The sequence below is a fragment of the Bos mutus genome, chromosome 14 (genome assembly GCF_027580195.1).
Source record: "Bos mutus isolate GX-2022 chromosome 14, NWIPB_WYAK_1.1, whole genome shotgun sequence".
Lineage (NCBI taxonomy): Eukaryota > Metazoa > Chordata > Mammalia > Artiodactyla > Bovidae > Bos > Bos mutus.
Window position 1 is genome coordinate 19,559,963 of NC_091630.1, and position 14,457 is coordinate 19,574,419.

At 43.1% G+C, this 14,457-nt stretch overlaps 1 protein-coding gene across 2 annotated transcripts in view; it reads right to left on the bottom strand.

Annotated features, from left to right (window-relative positions):
* NCALD (neurocalcin delta) overlaps positions 1-14,457 on the bottom strand; it is a 466,586-nt gene that overhangs the window by 223,044 nt on the left and 229,085 nt on the right. For both annotated transcript variants that reach the window (XM_070383063.1, XM_070383066.1), the window contains exon 3: positions 958-1,008. The gene's annotated coding sequence lies outside the window, so the exon portion shown is untranslated. The remainder of the gene's footprint in view (positions 1-957; positions 1,009-14,457) is intronic.

A 14,457-nucleotide genomic window follows, 5' to 3' on the forward strand; every position in this document is an offset into this window, starting at 1 on the left:
ATAATATTGAAACAAAGATTTGAGTGGCAGGTATATTTATTGCTCCTAGGGCATCTTTGCTTCTAAGGTCAAGCCAGTTTTTCAGTCTCTAAATCTGGAACCTCGGAATATCCCTATATGCTTAATATATTTTAATTTATTCAACAAACATTTCATAAAGATTACTATTATGCCAGGTATTAATTTAAGCACTTTATAAATATTTATAATCACCTCGTAATATTTATAAAAACCTTGAGGTTCTTGTAATAACCTTATAACAACAACAAAAGAGGTAGATTATAAACCCCACTTTGTGAATGGAAAACCCCGGGCCCTGAACAGTTTGGACCTGTGCTCAAAGTCACACAGCTGGCAAGTGGCAGGGACAGTATCCGAACCCAGCACCTGGCTCCAGCTTTAGGGCACTAACCAGTGCACAACACTGCCTCACACTGCCGAGAATCTCACAGAGCATAAAAAGTGATGAATTAATGAATCCATCAGTCCATTCTCCTGCCAGTTTCTATCATGTGCCCATTAAGTGCTAAACTCTCTGCTAGATGTTAATTGGTGCCGAAAGCCATTTGAGACACTTCTTGGGCTATGGCCCAATTTAAAACAGAAGAAGAGGCTGTTGTAATGTGCCTCTTGAGAGGATTCTGGCAGCTGCCTGTGATGAAGATGGTACATAAAAACCATTCCACTTGGTGGCTGCAAATATACTGTATTATGCTACAGGCAATAGTCAAGGGTGATGAGCAGTACTTTTTGTAATTTAATTTCTATCCATTTCTATCCTATTCACAAAATTTACAGAGGAGGTTTATTATCTTTCCTATATATGAAACTTCCATTTATTATACTACTATTCACTGATAAAATATTTGAATGAAACTGTTTCTGGTGGAAACCACTGAACAAAACTGATATTTCCATCAACAACTGATTGAAACAGAGTTTAAAATGTACACTTACCTTATGACTGTCGCTAATGGGTGGTGCCAGGGGACCAAAGCTGGAGGTGATCTAAAAGAAAACACACAAAATAACTATGTTGATTGAAAAAAAATCTTAAAGGATTTTTTAAAGGTGATTTATCCCCATGTATTTAGTAGAAGAGGCTTCCCAGGTGGCTCAGTGGTAAAGAATCCACCTGCCAAAGCAGGAGACTCCAGTCTAAATCCTGGGTGGGGAAGATCCCCTGGAGAAGGAAATGGCAAACGACTCCAGTGTCCTTGCCTGGAAAATCCCATGGACAGAGCTGTCCATGGGCAAGGGAATGCACGTAGAGGCGGGGATCTCCAGAAGGGACTTGCCTAGAAAAGGCAGCAGAGGCTAACACAACGGGGAGTCTGTCCCTGACCCCTTGATATTTATAAACCCCTTGGCAGAGAATACAAATCCAAGGGAAGGGACAGTCAGGGACACGGGTCTTCCCTTTTCGTTCAGTTCAGAGCAAGCACCAAATGAGCTTCCTTTTAGATGTACCAAAGTTCAGGTACATTCCAAAATGAATTAGCAGACACAGTGTCATCATGTAACAAAAAGAAATTACAATAAGCAGACAACAATTCAGACTATTGTCCCAACTATCTAACCAATAGTGTACTGGTTAGATTCATAGTTCAGAAGAAAGGAATGATCAAAAGTGTTGATTAGCCTGGAGGAGATTGTAGCAGAAAGAGCCTGATTGAGAAGGCTTGGAGTAAGGGGGGTGGTGGTATGTGGTCTAGTGAACCCCATCGCCAATGGACACAAGAGAGGGGTGGTCTCTCAGATTTTGTTTCTCACATTTATAACCTCTCTTTGAGAAAAAGTGGATTTTAGAACCTCTGTGAGCACTGGTCCAAACAATCTAATTAGCCTACTACTACAGTTTCAAAATGATCAACAGGGTCAAAGCCCTCTTGGGAGATGTGTAAAAAGAAAGAAAAAAGAAAAAAATATCCCAACTCATATCATTTAATTCTTAAATATCAGAACGTTACTTTCATTAGAAATAAATACTAAGAAATGCACAATTTGGGGGTTTAAAAAATCCTCCTTATATTAAAAAAAAATATTGGAGTAATTCAAGAAGAAAAGATGTTCCAATGGACATGTTAGGAAAACATGTAATATTTCACCGACTTCTATGTATTTGATGGTGTATTAATCATCTCAGAAGGTATCTCAGTCAATAAACCAAGGACTCATATTCCTCCAAGCATTTACCAGGGAACTGAATACAGTTAGAGCAGAACTATGAACTTTACCAAAGAATTAATAGATTTGCCCCTTTGAACATAGATAGAAGCAATATATTTCACTGGTAAGGAAATACTGAACCTCTGGATATCCCACAAACAATAGTTATTATGCTATTTTTAGTTCTGGCAATATAAGAATTCTGATCTAAGACAGATTCTGAATTTTTTTCTTACCCATAATAACCTGTACATTTTAATGATACAAATCATTATATAAAAGATGGGATTCCCTGGTGGCTCAGATGGTAAAGAATCCGCATGCAATGCAGCAGACATGGGTTCTATCCCTGAATTGGGAAGATCCCCTGGAGAAGGGAATGGCTACCCACTCCTGTACTCTTGTCTGGATACTCCCCATGGACAGAGGAGCCTGGCGGGCTACAGTCTATGGGGTCACAAAGAATTGGACAGGACTGAGTGACGAAGCACAGCACAAAAGATAATTTGACTTAATATAATGCAATTTTTCCAAGCATGACTTTTTAAAAACTGAAACAAAAAAATCTATGAAATGGTTTTTGTATATTTTCCTTTATCTCATAGTTACTTTGTTGACATATAAGCACATTACAATTTGAGAAGTGGTATTTTGGGCTTTTTTGTTGTTAAGATGTGGAATTAAGTCAAGTGAATTCACAGGGTTTTACATGTTAAAATATATTGGGTTGGCCAAAAACTTTGTTTGGCTTTTTCCAAAAACTTTTTGGCCAACCCAATACATAGCTAACTCTGTTTCAGAGCTTTAAATTTTACTGAAAACAAAACAAAACACAGATGCTGAGTTAAAGTAGCAAGATGAATAAATAAGCAGCTTGCCAGAAATAGGACCCCTGAGGTTTTCTCTAGTGTCAGAGTGGACAGGCCTTTAAAAACCAAACCTATTGCTGGCATCCAAGTCAAGGGGATGAGACCAGGAGAAGAGCACAGCACCTGAGAAGTATCAAAGCCCTGTCTGTTCCCTATGCCACTGGACACGTTTCACTGATTTGCTCACAGAAGCATACTGAAACAGCCTATCTTACCTAGTTTTTCTGAGGTTTATTTTTTAAAAAAAGATGGACGTGGGGGGAGGAAGGAGGACACATGAGAAAGCAAGTGTAAATAACCCACAGGAGATATATATATATATATACACACACATACACATACTGTTATCTATATAACAGCTACTTTCATTGAAACTGAGACGGAAGAGAAAGTTTGTAGATTACATGCACATTTTGCTAATTCAAATGATCGTGTGAGGGAGACAAGGGGATAAGGTGGAAAGAACACAGGTGTAGGAGTCAGGAATCCTAGGGTCTAACTCCAGCGTGACCATTGGTTAGCAGTGGGCTAACTTTGGGGCACTCATCTGCTATCACTAGATCGCAGTACTTGGGGAATTCGTGTAATCACAATAAAATCCCTTTTGATACCCATTTCAAGTTGGTTCTTTTCCTTCAAGATCTCTATCAGGAAGTTTATGGCTTATGAACAAATAAATAGAGCCAGCCAAATTAGCTTTTTCAGAAGGCTGAAGTGAATCTTTTTTTAATGGTGATAGTGCTTAAAATAGTCACTGTATATATTTTGGCATGCATACACAAACTTCAAGGTCTATGATATGAAAAGTCTGAGAACATTTGGATAAAAACTGCTTTGAAAGTTTTTAATGTTATATAAATATACTGTACAGTTACCAACACCATTTAACCATTAGTTCTAACTACCTGATCATACCATCTAACCATGCTAATGATGAAAGATATGGTTTCTGGTGTCAGTTTTTGTATCTAATTTTTTATCCAAAACCTCAAATTTTCATTGAGTGGTATTCTGATAAGTATTTATAAATAGAATCAAACAGCTTTTTATATTTCATTTTAATTTGACTTAATAAGTCTGGTAACTTGAATTTCAGAATCCAACCCTGACTTTCCTCTGGAAGTGAAAAAGACTTAGTATTTATTCATCTGGAAAAAAGCATACCATGCTCCAAAACATAATTAAACTGGAAACAGATGATATTCATCCTCTCGGGGCATTTAGCATAACCTAAATATATTCACAGCACAGCTGACCATTTATAAACACAGCTACCATCGCAACCAGAGAGCTGTGTCAGTGGCAGTCTATCCATTGGTCTGAAGTACAAAGGCATGAATCCTGCTAGGGTGGAGGCCACGTCGGAACATCTTGCATTAACACTGCTCTACTTTATACAAATGTTTAATAAAAATATTTTAAAGCACTTCATTGTCTTGTCCTCTACTTTTAGACTGGGTACTTAACTGAGGATTAATTTAGTTCTTTCCATGTTAGGACATTAAGTACGGAGGGAGCAGATTTAACAGGAATCCAGTTTCGCTTACAGGACCATTGCCATTGCCCCTGTGTCTCACGGCGCAGCCTCACTTGGGCTGGGTGCTGTCCTGAACTTCCTTCAAACACCACACTTCATTCAGACGTCATGATTCTGGGACTCAAGCTGTGAGGAACAGAGGTTTTTCTCCTCTGTTCCTCAAACTTGGTCTTACATTCAGAAAGCCTGTTTTAAGAAAATAAAAACTATAACACAAAGAAACCAACTTGATTCCAAAGAAGAGAGATCCACTAAATAGGGATTAAAGAAATGTCTTATTCAGGAACTTCCCTGGTGGTCCAGTGGTTAAGAACCTGACTTCCAGTGCAGGGGATGTGGGTTCGATCCCTGGTTAGGGAACTAAGATCCCACATGCAACTAAGCCTACACTCAGCAACAAAGACCCATGACAGCCCCAAAAAAGAAAAGTTTTATTCAGCCAGTTGGTCAGTTAACAACAGAACCAACAAGGGCAGGAATTTCAGGTCACCCGCAATGCCCCACTTGGGAGAATGGCTGGCTGGTTGGCTGGTTCACAGCAGAAACATACAGTCATCTGATAGCCACACCATAAGGGGTGCGCTTGTCCATTCACTCAACAAGCTCTAACTCAGCACCCACAGTGAGGCCAAGGCTAGCCCAAGAAATGAATGACATGCCTTCACCCCTGAGGTGCTTGCTGCTAGGTGGGGAAGCCAGCTAGTCACTTATGACAGACAAGCAAATAAAATAATCAAGATGTGAGCAGATGAATGACAGCCTCGTATAAACTTGGCTAAGCCATCAGAGCAAGGCCTTGGCACACACCTCACCCCTTCCTTTCCCTGGCTTGCGGTTGTTCTCACTGGTGATTTGTCACTCGCTGGATGTCATCTCTCTGTTGTTTATGTTTGCTTGTCTGCCTCCCCCCAAGCCAACTCAAATAAGTCCTTGAGGGTGTGGGATTTCTGTGGCTTACTGAAGTAAATCAGCCCCCAGAACAAAACCTGACACCAGCAGGTGTTCAATAAGTACTTGTTTACTAAATCAATGTATGAGTGAATAAAGACTGCAGAAATTAACTCAAAAAAAAAAAAAAAAAAAGGTGGGGATGATTGTCTAGAAAGATGAGAGGAAATGAGGTTGAGTTCTTATGAAAGGCAACTAAATTTTGGCAAATAAGAAGTTGAAAAGTCAGTTGAGAGAAACTGGCTTAGCAGGTCCTCAGAAACACCCACAATAGATCTACAGAGAACAGGAGTTTTGTCTGCCCCGTGTCCCGTCTTCATGGCTTTGATGGGCAGCCCACCCGAGACTTCCACTCTTCTTACCACAGGGGAGGGCTAGACCCAAGTGGGGCCATTGGATTCCCCTTTCCTGGGCATTCCAAGGCTGTGCCACCAGAAGCAGCAGCACCTCGAAAGATGGTTTACTTGTTTTTGTTTTGAAGACCCTCCGTTGCCCTGGTTCCCACATTCCCCAAGGCCTCTTCCCTAAGTTCTGTCAGCTATTTATATCCTTCCAATAAACTTTTTTTTTCAGGCTCCAGTAATCTCTGTTTATTTCTGTTGATTACATCCAAAGCTCTCTATGACCACAGGGTCTGATTAAAGATAAACGTGGTTTTCAGGGCTTCTCAGTAAAGAATTTTCATTGAACAGTCATCTGGTGCAGGCACTGAGCTGAGCCCTTTATAGGAGTTATCCAACTTAATCACTAGACGTATCTCTCTGAGTGCCTATTTCCATTTAAAAAATGGGAACATTGAGGTTTACAGGGCTCTCCAGGCACTAGTGGTAAAGAACCGGCCTCCCAGTGCAGGAGACAGAAGAGACTTGAGTTTGATCCCTGGGTTGGGAAGATCGCCTGGAGAAGGAAATGGCAACCCATTCCAGTACTCTTGCCTGGAGAATCCCATGGACAGAGGAGCATGGTCGGCTACAGTCCATAGGATCTCAAACAGTTGGACATGACTGAAGCAACTTAGCATGCAGGAGGTTTACAGATGTTGAGTAAAGTGTCTTAGCTCCTACTCTATCAATGACTACAAAGTCATTTGACTCCAAAGACTAAAATCTTAACCATTCCTCCCTTCTGTCCTCCTGAGAAACACAGGTTTCAGTGTGTGAGAAAGAACTGGAGATGCCCAGTGAGTCATGGTGGTTTAGGGAGGATCAGGTGGTGGTGGGTGTCCTTAGGGAACGCATAGGCTTAAGGGAAGTATGACTGGTTTCCACAGTCATGATGCTGGGCTGCTTTCCCCCACATTCCAAATTATGTTATGGGTTTTTTATCCGTATCATGCAAGGAAATCAGAACAGCTGGTTTCCCACTGAGAGCTGCTAAAACAGGCGCCTGGAACAGGTGGTTCCACTCTCTCTCCACATAACAGACACTGGCCCTCTTTCTCCCCTCCGGCTTCCCCTTTCCTTCCAGCAATTGCTGGTTTGCAGTCCTTGCCCACCAAGTGTCAGATCCCAGCCAGTGTATTTACTCTCAACTCTCGGTCCTCACCCTGCCGTCCTCTGTCAGCCACCCATGCTCTGCCTCCCATCTCATTTTGCCTTTCTACCCATTTATTACCAGTCATTCAGAAAATATGTGAGGATCTGAAGTCTTCAGGCTCTTTACCAGACACAGAGAGGGTCCAGTAAATAAGACAGAACCCCTCATGGAGCAGCCAGTTAGAGGGGGAAATGGACAGACGTGAGCTAACATAAGCATCATCTAACAAATGCACACTGTGTAAGTGTGACGGGCAGAGACGCAGAGTCTCACAGAGAAGGGCCGACATCAGAGGACGTGTCTGCCGAATGGAGAAGCAAAGGCTGGAAAGGGGACAACCCAACCCAGGGTTAGACTGGTCCCCAGACTAAGGAGAGGAACAGCTCATGCACAGGCCCAGAGGTGGGCAAGGGCTGGCATGTTCCAGGGTCTGAGCAGTGAGTAAGGGGCAGAGGGGCTTAGGGGAGCCAACCAAGGGAGTCAGGGCTCGATGGAAGCCTGGATTTTATTCTGAGTGCAACTTATTCTCCTCTTACTCCCACAAGTAATGGATTTCCATAAGAAAATATATCAAAGAAAATAAACCTTTAAAAAAGGGAAATATTTTAATAAATATTTTCTTGTATATTTAATGCCAAAGCAGCTGGCAAAGTGCTACACTCCTGCAACACTGGGCTGCAAATTGAAGCCTGGAACCAACTAGAAAACGACCCTGCAAAAAGCCTCCCAGACAATCTCTCCAGGATCTTACGAGGTAGATCTTGGATCTACCTTCCGGTCCTCACATATTTCCTCATTTTATATGAGGAAAATGAAGCTCAGACAGGTCCGATAGCTAATTAGGTGGAAGAACCAGGATGTATGACCAGGACTCTCTGGTCCCCAAATTCAGTCTTAACCATCATGTCACACTTCCCCCAAATTCCGTCAGTTTAATAAAATACCATGATGTTTGATCAACAATACTGAAGAATGATGTAAGCCTCCTGTACCACAGGAGATTTTTACCAGATTCTGGTAAAAACAACAACTTAAAATACATACTTTGTTGGATGAGAATTTTTCACATTTTCTGTACTTTGTATTATCAAATGCTCATGTTAACCATGTGAACATCAGTGATTTCATGTTGCTGCTCTCAAGCACTTTGGAATGTAAACATCTATTTGCTCCTAAAGGAAATGGGCTTGTATTACAGATTCAGGACTCTGTGCTATTATTTTTGTTTTCTGTGTTTTATTCTTTTCCTCTCTTTTTTCACTTTTGAGACTTTATTTCTCGCAATTTTCAGTGTGGCTGCCTCTTGAAACTTTTCCTTGAATATTAACATGGTATTTGTTACTTGGGATTCAGAAACCTGACAACTTAATTTGCTAGCATTCCTAGTAAAAGAAGAGTAAAGAGAAGCCAAGGGAGGAATATTAAACTCAAAAACACAGCACTGTGGAAGATAATGTATCCTGGGGGCCTGACTTCAAAGGGCAGGTGTGCAAGGTATCCTCAGAGGAGGCCACAGAATGAGCTAGAACCATGAGTAGAGGCCAGGCCATGTAGGACACAGATTATCCAGAAGGTCCTTCAAGATGGTAGTTTTTAACTCAGGGCACGCTCTTCTATGGGAATAGCATTTTACACGGTGGTTTGGTGGTCAAACCATTCTATAAAATCTAACAATCTATTATACACATGAAATATTTCCCCCTTGATTACCTGAGGAAATGAAACAGGAGCAAGAAATCAGAAAGTCAGGTAAATATTGTAAAGTCATAGCATCTAAAAGAAGGAGGAGGAGGAGGAGGAAAAGAAACAGGAGGCAAGAAGGGAAGGAGGCAGGGAGGAAGGAAGGGAAGGGGCGGGGGAGGGAAGGAAGGTAGATCCGGTTTTGTGGTGTTAGAAGCCCTTTTCAAAAAAAATACAAATGATGAATACAAAATTAAACATAAATGGGAATATTTTTTAGAATGAGAAAAGCCATTATGGAAATTACAAATTTTAATAACTGAAAAATTGCTTAGTATCATAATATATGTTTAGTAAGCAACTACCAGACACATATATATATGGAAGTGACTGTAAATCACACAAATAAATCTGACTAAGCCCAAACAAAATATATCCCCAACTCAGCTTCCCCTTAGACTGATCCCCAATATGCCTCTGGCTACGCCAGCACCTCTCCACGTGAGACTAAAGGCAATCTCAGTGGAAAGAGGCAGTGTTCTTAATCCACTGCTGTAGTCAGAATCTCTGTCTTCTGAAAAAATCTTACAGAAACATATGACCCTGTGAGCCCAGTGCAAAGGTACCTCAAGCATCTGAGTTCAGGGTGGATCCTGCTGCGTTTCCCCTCCTCCAAGTCTGCCCTATTCCCGTGATCAGAGGGTCCTCTGCCTCCCACATCAGCACAAAGAGGAAGCAGAAGAGTCCATGTTCCTGGTTTAATAAGTCAGAAGTGCTTGGGTCCCCTGGTCCAGACTCATCAAAATGTGTTACCTCCCATAAGACACACATGGGAAGCTGTGCTTCAGGATGAATAGCAATGTGGATCCCACTAGAGTTTTCTGGAGCCTGGGCTCTGTGTCATTTGATGAGACAGTCATCAACATAGCCACCACTGAACCATCTTTCTCAGCACCAGTGTGTGTCTGCGGGGGGTGCGGGTGAGTGTCCCTCCACAACCAGGACATCAAGTGCTCTGGCCATGACTTCAGCTTTTCCTGTTCCTGGGAAGTGGTGACAGGGCTACTCTGGCAGTCTCTATTTGTTTCCACTGCAAAGCTTGTGCAACTCCTTTTTTGGGTGTTTCGCCCGTGACTTTGCACTCTGAACTAGAAGCTCCTTCTTAGTGTTGTATAATCAGGAGCAGGCTGTGTCCCCAGCATCACTGTTTCTGGCATCACTGAGCCTGAAAACAGCCTGGACGATTCCATAAACTTTCTTTATGGGCCTCGGGGGTTAGCCAGCCCAGGGCAGATTTAGTATTATCTGTATTCCAAGGATCAGTGAACAAGCGAATGTCCACCCCAAGGTGAAAAGGCCATTTACTCTCCAGCAGTGATTTGGACTTTACATGAGAACCTGGTTGATGACCTGCAGTGTCTGAGGTCTGTCTAAGAAGCCAGGACTCCTCTCTTAGGCTGGTCAGGTCATGCTGGTTAAAGCACCCTGTGTGCATCTGAAGTCAGAACCTCTACCAGAGAAATACCAAGGAAGTGGGGTCAGGGAGCAGAAAGAACTTTAGGCCAGGGACTTGAGTGAAATGTGTGTGACTACATATCCTGAGCTGTGAAATAGTCACAAACATTATTTGGCAAGAAACAGGAATATGCATGACTGTATCGCATAACAAATGCCTCACATGACAATAACCTTCCTTTTCTTCCTATTTCTCTTCTCTTCTATTTTTGTTGGTTTGATTGGTTGGTTTTTGCTCTCTCTTTTTCCTTTTTAGTACAACTCCCCTCATTTGTGGATATAGGCATGACCCCAAAGCTATGGTTTTTCCAGTAGTCATGTACAGATGTGAGAGCTGGACCATAAAGAAGGCAGAGCACCAAAGAATTGATGCTTTAGATTTGTGGTGCTGGAGAAGACTCTTGGGAAGCAAGGAAATCAAACCAGTCAGTCGTAAGGGAAATCAACCCTAAATACTCATTGGAAGGACCGATGCTGAAACTGAAGCTCCAGTACTTTGACCATGTGGTGTGAAGAGCCAACTCATTGGAAAAGACCCTGATGCTGGGAGAGATTGAGGACAGGAGGAGAAGGCGGTGACAGAGGATGAAATGGTCAGATGGCATCATCAAGTCACTGGACATGAGTTTAAGCAAACTCTGGGAGATGGTGAAGGACAGGGAGGCCTGGCATGCTGCAGTCCATGGAGTCTCAAAGATGGGGCACAACTGAGCGACTGAACAATAAAAACAACAACATGCAGAGTTCCTCACAGACCAATACACTGTCTCTTTTACTTCACATAAAGTCCTGAAAGTCACAAGGGTTTCCCTTGTGGCTCAGCTAGTAAAGAATCACCTGCAATGCAGGAGGACCTGGGTTCGATCCTTGGGTTGAGAAGATCCCCTGGAGAAGGGAAACGCTACCCAATCCAGTATTCTGGCCTGGAGAATTCCACAGACTGTATAGTCCATGGGGTCACAAAGAGTTTAACATGACTGACTTTCACAAAATCCTGAAAAGGAGGAACCAATGTTTTTATTTTACACATTAGAGAACAGAGGCTTTGGGAGGTGACAGCTGTATTGACGAGTGTGACCCCATACCTGCTTTTCTCACCACAGCCCAGGCCTGTTCTATAAGGAACACTTGGCATCTTTTCCTTGATAGACAGATGCATCACAGGATGGAGTGGAGGGTCTTTCCTCGGCAACCATGCATCACATCCTGCCCGTCCCTCTGCTCTCAGCCGTAGTTGGAGGGCAAGTGGTAGAGATGCAGGCTCCTCTGGGGCTAGCAGTGCCCTCCCAGGCCTCTCCCTGGGCATCTGCTGACTTTCTGTCTCCAGTCCTTTCCTGGTGCTGGGAACCTACAATCTGCAGGTGCAGCCAGGAAACACTGGAGAGGAGCCCCCCAAGACAGTTCTCAGCCAGAGGAGAGTAAGAGTGGGTGGCTGAACTTCCTGCGGTCCTCTTTACACAGCCCTGGGAGACATTCTACAGTAATCACATCCCCACTTGCCTGCTCAAAATCCTGCCTCAAAATTTGCTTCTGGGGCAAAATCAAACAAAGATATCTTCCAGTGAGCCTCTTAATTACATTTGCCTTGTTAGCAGACCCTCTGATTCAATATACATGCATTTTATATGGCTGTCAAGCTTCTCAAATGAAGGCATTTCTTCCCATTTTTTTTTTCATTAACCAGTCATTTACCCTTAACCACAACTCCTTTGAAAGAAAAGGATGCAAGAGAAACAAGCACGCTGTAACATCTCTCTCTTCCTTTCAGAGTCCTGAAGCCCAGTCTCAAAGTCCCATTAGGAGCAGAGCTCATCAGAGCTACTGACAATACCTTCTGCTCTGTTTAGGTGGGAAGCAGACACCTGAACACACAGTAATAAAACAAGACTTAAATGAAACACACAGTAATAAAACAAGACTTAAATGATGATAATCTGACAAGTTCATTACTTAGAAAATATAATTTTGCTCTCAGATATTTAGGCATAAATCAGAGGCAGTTCATATAAATGACTCTTCTAAGGTTTATTGCTTTCACACACATAAAAAGAACTTTACAATTTTTCCCTTTGGCATTGTTAATTTTCTATCACCTAGAAATAGCATCAGTTGCACCAGTTTTCCTTCCATCACAGACACACACACACCCTCGACCTTCATACCTGCTGAAAATCAATGATTCTGGAGCTCCTCCCATTACAAGTGGAGAGACTGTTGTTTGTGTCTCCCCTCTGATCCTGGACCACTGTTGTCGACTGAATACGGCCCCTCGTGTGTGCTAAGTCGCTTTAGTCATGTCCAGCTCTGTGCGACACTATGGACTGTAGCCCGCCAGGCTCCTCTGTCCATGGGATTTCCCGGGCAAGAATACTGGAGTGGGTTGCCATGCCCTCCTCCAGGGGATCGTCCCCACCCATGGATGGAACCCATATGCCCTGCAGCACTGCAGGCAGATTCATTACCACTGAGCCACTGGGAAAGCCCAATGTCCCTTCAAATAGGTCCTACTTCCAGCACCCGTGTCACAGTATACGGCAAAAGGAACATCGTTGATATGATTAAACTAAGGTTCTAGAGATGGAGAGATTATCCTGTATCATCCAGATGGGCCCAGTGGAATTACAAGGGTCCTTATAAGAGGAAGCAGGAGAGTCAGAGTCAAGGGAGAAGGCAGTGAAAGCAGAGACTGGAGTAACACTGTCAGGAGTCAAAGGAAAGCCAGCAGTCTCCAGGAGCTGAAAACAGCAAGCAAACGGATTCCCCACTCAGAGTCTCCAGGAGAAACCGGCCTGCCGACATTTTGATTTTAGCCCACTGAACCTGATTTCAGACTTCTGACCTCCAGAACTATCAAAGAACCAATCCGTGTTGCTTTGAGTCTCTAAGTTGGTGGTGTTTTGTTACAGCAGCCATAGGAAACTGATACAACTGCGTTTTCATTCTGCCACTGCTTTTCTATACTGACCTCACCAGCACACTTTTGCTCCCCTCCCTTAACGTGCATACTACATCCAAATGAGGAATTAGAGAGTATTTCTTTCTCAATCAACCCTGAAAGACATGTCATGGTGTTGGAGACCTAACCCTGCCCTATGAGGACAAGCAGCACTTTCATACAAAGGGTAAGATGTATAGGAACAATTCAGTTAGGACAGCAACTGTTGTTTAGTCGCTCAGTCGTGTCTGACTCTTTGTGAACCCAAGGACTGTAGCCTGCCAGGCTCCTCTGTCCATGAGATTTCCCAGGCAAGAATACTGAAGTAGGTTGCCATTTCCTTCTCTAGGGGATCTTCTGTAGAAGGCAATGGCAACCCACTCCAGTACTCTTGCCTGGAAAATCCCGTGGACGGAGGAGGCTGGTAGGCTACAGTCCATGGGGTCGCTAAGAGTCAGACACGACTGAGCGACTTCACTTTCACTTTTCACTTTCATGCATTGGAGAAGGAAATGGCAACCCACTCCAGTGTTCTTGCCTGGAGAATCCCAGGGACGGGGAGCCTGGTGGGCTGCCGTTTATGGGGTCACACAGAGTTGAACATGGCTGAAGTGACTTATCAGTAGCAGCAGCAGGGGATCTTCCCAACCCAGGGATTGAACCCATGTCTCCTGCATTGCAGGTGGATTCTTCACCCACTGAGCCACCAGGGAAGCCCAAGGACAGCAGTAGGGGCTACAAAAAAGGATTTAGGCATCATGGGCATATAGATGATGACTGAAGTCAAACCAATAAACTGTGGAAAATTCTTCAAGAGATGGGAATACCAGACCACTAGATCTGCCTCTTGAGAAACCTGTATGCAGGTCAGGAAGCAACAGTTAGAACTGGACATGGAACAACAGACTGGTTCCAAATAGGAAAAGGAGTACGTCAAGGCTGTATATTGTCACCCTGCTTATTTAACTTATATGCAGAGTACATCATGGGAAACGCTGGACTGGATGAAGCACAAGCTGGAATCAAGATTGCCAGGAGAAATACCAATAACCTCAGATATGCAGATGACACCACCCTTATGGCAGAAAGTGAAGAGGAACTCAAAAGCCTCTTGATGAAAGTGAATGTGGAGAGTGAAAAACTTGGCTTAAAGCTCAACATTCAGAAAACGAAGATCATGGCATCCGGTCCCATCACTTCATGGGAAATAGATGGGGAAACAGTGGAAACAGTGTCAGACTTTATTTTTTGGGGCTCCAAAATCACTG